The following is a 5,532-nucleotide window of genomic DNA, read 5'->3' as shown; positions in this document are numbered from 1 at the left end:
CCCACCTCCTTTGGGTAACAGCAGCAGCATGGAGCTGGGCATTCACTCTCAAACCGCAAGCAGTGCAACGCGTGACCAGGCAATGCGTGGGGGCGGGGGCATGCACAGGAATAAAAATTTGGCTGTTTTTGGAAGGGCATTTTCTGTGCCCCCCGCAGCTGAAGGAGCTGGCTCTCCCCTGCCCCCCACGCCTCCATGGCTGGAGGAACTGGCTGTCCCCTACCCTACCCCCCTCCAATGGCCAGAGGAGATGGCTCTTCCCACCGCAGCCCTAGGGCCAATGGAGCTCACTCTCCCACCCCAGCTCCAGAGGAGTTCTCTGCCCCCACTGTTTGGGGGGGGGCATGCCCCTGTTTGCCCCCCCTTGCGCACTCCTCTGCGTGGGAGCAAAACAGGGAGGACACGGGCCCACCTAGGGAACAAATCAGGCCCAAAGATGAGGCTCTGCAGAGGGTGGTATAAAACCTGTTTCGATCAAAGCCATGTATGACAAGCCCCCTCTTGCCCTCCATCTCATCTCTATTCACCTCACCTGGCGTTAATTCTATAGGACAGATCTGGGGCTAAATCCAAACAGCTAATCCCTATCCATTTTAGGGTATGTCTACACTGTACACTGAGCCCTGGCCTGTGAGACCCAGGTTTGCGGAGTTGGGTGTTTCCAAGCCCGTGCTTGAACGTCCACATTGCATTTTAAACCTGACCTTACGGTTGCTGGACCCAGGTCTCCCAGTTCTTCTAACATGTCTACAAGTTCACTGCTCCAACATTCTGACTCAGGTCTGCAGCTTGCGTGGTGTCCACACTGCAGAATGTGAAGCGGTGTCCACACTGCTTGGACCTGAGTCCCAGTGGGATTCGGGCCTGACTCACCCCTTGGCAGGGTCCTAGCACCAGGTCCTGAGTGCTTGCTGATTGCTGTGTGTATGGACGGAAGGGGGATTGGGCTCAAACCAGAATCAGAGCCCGGGCTTAGTTTGCAGTGTAGACATATCCTTCAGTATTTATATGGGCCCCGTGACTATAGTATCTGAGCATCTCTCAAGCTTTTAATGGATTTATCCTGCTGGAGGCAAGGAAGTGCTATTATCCTGATTATACAGATGAGGAATTGAGGCCCAGCAAGACTAAGTAACTTGTCTAAGTTCGCACAAGAAGGCTTTGCCAGAGCAGGGAACCCCCCCACTGGATCATCTTTGTCATCTGCATCCAGCACTGCAGGTGAGGCAGAGTTCTCCCAGACCCTGGTGAATTGTGAGCACCGAATCCCGAATCCCTGCCCAGGTGACTCACTGCACAACCTAAAGTCTGACTACCAAATATTCCAATTACAAAACAAACCAACAGGTTGAAAATGTTTGGGTGAAACATTTGGCAAATGTTTATACATACACTGGCAGGAATCAGCGCTGGTGTAGGAATAAACCCCTCACTAAGGCAGGGGGCTACATTTCTAATGGCTTGACCGGCCACACTTGGTCCTTTTATTCTGTTTTTCAGGATGTAACATTTTCAATCCGTTTGCTAGATCGGTTCTGGATATTAAGCACTGCATGTAAAGATGGCTATTGACACGCCTGGACATCTCCTAGAAATAAATTACCCTGATGGTCTGTGATTGCAAAGTAGCCCTCGGGGTACATTATGTTCAGTGAGAAGAATGTATTGATTGCGTGTCTTGAAACGAGCTTGGCTCTTTGACGTCAATAACAGCCAAATAAACTAGGATTCTCGCACCTAGTTCATTACCTGCAGGATGTTTGTGTCTACGCAGCACTCATCAAAGAACAGCCAGTTACAAATCTCCCTTTCTGACTATCACTTGGACTTCCAAATCATGGATTGCATCAGTGACATAGACTTATTTTGGGCTGGTGCTGCTTAGATTGGCTGATAGAGTGACGTTGACTTCCTTGTCTAGGGAAGCTGCATATACCTTCCTCCAAGACTGGGGAAACGAAGCAGTGGGGACCAGCAGCAGGGGGAAAAATCCCCTAATGAATCAGGTGGACAAGGAGAGAGACTCTGAGCATAATCCAGGAAAGCAGGAAACAGTCGTAGAATGAAGGGCATAGGGAGGTCTCTGACGTATGGAGTGTGTGCGGTTGCACAGGATGTTACCACAGGCCATGCCTTACTGTCATGCATACCTGATTAGTGGCTGCTTTCCTGTCAAGCTGGCCCTCCCACTAGGTTGTTTTTTTCAGATCTTCTCATAAATCAGAAGCCCTGCTCTGATGAAGAGTTGAGCAGTCCTAACACACACGCACCAAGGAGCGAAACCTAATGTGGAAAAGTGCAGGGGGGAGGACACATTATGATCGATGAATCCTTTGGCTGAAAGCCAGTCTGCTCATCTCTCCATAGCCAGAACCAAAGTGAGACTGGCTGTCTGGTACCGACCCCTTAAACAGAGAGGGAGCAACATTCATTTTGCTTTATTTGATGCTCTTCTTGGTATCTCATTAGTCCCTGGAGGAAGGTAAAAAGACAGACATCTCTTTCAAATGGGGAGAAAACTCCCTGACGAGCAGAGTCTGTCGGCACTGTCTAGCCTGCATGTCATTCCTTTCCCTGTCAGAGAATGTCCTTCAAATGCTAAATTATTTCATTGATATAGAAAACTGTGATGAGCTCTGTAATGATGAGCCACTCAGGGGGAACCAGAGGACAGCTTGTTACTACTTGAAAGGGAGATTATGGGGGGAGCTATAAATTCCCCACTCGCCTTCTGGAGCTCAGTGATGGCACTGCCTTTGTACATTTCTGAGTAGAGTGGAGCTATTTTATTACTTATTCATTTATTTTTCCATTTTCCTTTAATGATCTGATTTATTGTAATTGGTGAGCTTCTCTCAGTGTCTGGTGGCTTTTGCTTACTAGCTGCTTTGTCAAAGTAAGGTGCCCCCCCTTGTGATAAAATGAGGGGACACCCATAGGTGCCAACTCCGTGGGTGCTCCGGGGCTGGAGCACCCATGGGGAAAAATTTGTGGGTGCTCTGCACCCACAGGCAGCCAAGCTCCCTGTCCCACCACCCCACCCCACCTCACCTCCTCCTCCTCCCCTGAGTATGCCACGTCCCCACTCCTCCCCACTCCCTCCCAGCGCTTGCCGCCTCCAAACAGCTGTAGCAAGATCCAGGAGGGAGAGAGGAATAGCGGGAACATGGCGCACTCAGGGGAGGAGGCAAGGCCAGGGCGGGGATTTGGGGAAGGAGTCAAATAGGGCAGGGAGGGGGTGGAGTTGGGGCAGGGACTTTGAGGAAAGGGTTGGAATGGGGGCAGGGCAGGGGTGGTCGAGCACCCACCGGCACCATTAGAAGTTGGCACCTATGCGGACACCTGGTAAATGTGCAGCTGGGGCAGGATCTACGGGCTGTGAGCCATTTCTATTGTCTATAGATACACTGCATTAGAGAAAGGTGTCACACACCGCATGCTTTTGGTGTCAGGTAATGATGACAACCCCTATTTACTATCCTGCATCACTGTGCATGGCCTCTCCAAGTGAAAGTGACAAGTAATGTTGGCAGTAGATGATAAGCCCTGGGATACATCACATCATGCTAACCCCAAAATCACACCAGGCATTGCCACAGATTTAGGTTTCATGGAATCATATAATAGAATATCAAGGTTGGAAGGGGCCTCAGGAGGTCATCTAGTCCAACCCCCTGCTCAAAGCAGGACCAATGCCCAAACAGATTTTTACCCCAGTTCCCTAAATGGCCCCCTCAGGGATTGAATTCACAAACCCTGGGTTTAACAGGCCAATGCTCAAACCACTGAGCTATTCCCTCCCACCAAAAGATGGACATTTTAAAGAACTTAGTGAATAGTTTATCACCTGACCAGGGACATGAACCCTGGACCCTCAGATTAAAAGTCTGATGCTCTACCAACTGAGCTAGCCAGTAAAGTGCCCCCCCCCCCTTGTGCCAGTTTGTTTTGCCTTTATGTCCTGGTGAACAGTGTGAAACTGATACTTCTTGCCAATCACAGGACAGGTACAGAGCAGTCAGCAGCACCCGTGCAAGCTTCCCCAACCCACCCGGTCAATGGTCCCTAGACTCTTGATTTGGCAGAACCACTACAGTTTGGTCTCCATGTCCCATTCAATTCTTGGCCTCTCTTCTGAGCCTTCCAATAAGGGTGCAGATTAGTGCCAGTTATCATGATGGTTCCGTGAGCTGTCATCCAAGTGTATTTCTATCAGGGAAGACTTTGGTTCCTTTGCTAACAAATGAACAATTGATGTCTCAGCACAGAAGATAGTTTCATGGAATGAAGCCAATCATCTCACAGACTTAAAAAAGCCACACACCTGGAACTTCGCTCAAGCTGTCTTAAACCCTCTGAGACCACTCAGTACATCACATCCCCCTTCACATCTTTAGAGAGAAAAAGGAGTGAAAATAGAGGTGAAAGGGAAAAAAAAGGTTGCTTAGATTGAAGATGGTGGAGATGAAGAGAGAAGACCAGGAATGAAAAAGGCACGAATACAGAGTTCAATGGGTGATTTAATGAGCTATCAATTGAGGAAGCAGATTGCAAGATGACCCTCTGGCCCAAAGGTCAAATTTCTGAAATAGATGTTGTGTTTTCTCTGGCTCACCAGCAGTGAAGTTTCAGAAATGAATAGGATCCATCAATCTGCTAACTCCTGCCTCCAGTGAACATCCAAGAGGGTTGGAATAAACTGGGTAATCTGGACGTTTAACACAATGATTCTTTCAAAATCTCATTAAGATGATTGAAAGTTCCTTCAAGAGACAGCCCCACAGCTAACACAGTGGCACTTTAGAGTCCGGATTCTCTTAGCACCCATCACAAGATGCAAAAAGGGTGAAGAAAGTGGACACCATCACTGGCCTAAGAGAACATGCTGGCGTAGATATGCTGCTTGTGTGCTATTTTAGCATGCAGGCTGAGTGTCAGGGTAGCGAGAGTGAGGAGCTGGCACATTGAGGGTCTGCTCAGTTACACGTTTCCTCCAATGTCACAGGCCCATTAGAGACCCCAAGCCAGCGTTGGAATTTAAAGCTGCCTGTCGTGTTGTGTCATTCTTTGAAAATTTGGCTTTGAATGTTTAACTAAAAGCAACAAAATGCCAGTTTCCCTCCTTATCTCTCTGAATAGGCCCTCCCCTATTGTGTCAAGATATTGCAAGGCTCTCGGAACATGGCTGATACCACACCGTTTACCCGACGTGGTCATACACAGCCACAGGGGGCTGAGCAGAAGTAGCACTTTCCGCCTTCCATTTGACAGCCTAATTTTCAGAAACCGAACTCCACTTTTGCATGCACAGTTGTGTGCACCCATTTTATGCACCTGCCTGCTCCATTGACAGAGAAACCATTCATTGAAAGAAAGAGAGAGAGAAAAAACAAAGGAAAATGGAGAGCGGGAGAGAGAGAGAGTAAAAGGAGAGTAAAAAAGGAGAAGTGAATTGAGTTGCAATTTTCTACTGGCACATTCTACCTGTTTTGAATGCAATTTTCACACACAGCTTAAATGCAGGCACCAATC

At 48.5% G+C, this 5,532-nt stretch overlaps 1 non-coding gene across 1 annotated transcript; it reads right to left on the bottom strand.

The window, feature by feature from the left end:
• Positions 1–3,840: 3,840 nt before the first annotated feature.
• TRNAK-UUU (transfer RNA lysine (anticodon UUU)) lies at positions 3,841–3,917 on the bottom strand. The gene has a single exon. It is a non-coding gene; the product is annotated as a tRNA-Lys (tRNA).
• Positions 3,918–5,532: the final 1,615 nt, after the last annotated feature.

The sequence above is a fragment of the Emys orbicularis genome, chromosome 12 (assembly GCF_028017835.1).
Source record: "Emys orbicularis isolate rEmyOrb1 chromosome 12, rEmyOrb1.hap1, whole genome shotgun sequence".
In the NCBI taxonomy this organism is placed as follows: Eukaryota; Metazoa; Chordata; order Testudines; family Emydidae; genus Emys; species Emys orbicularis.
This window is presented reverse-complemented; position numbering and strand designations above follow the sequence as displayed.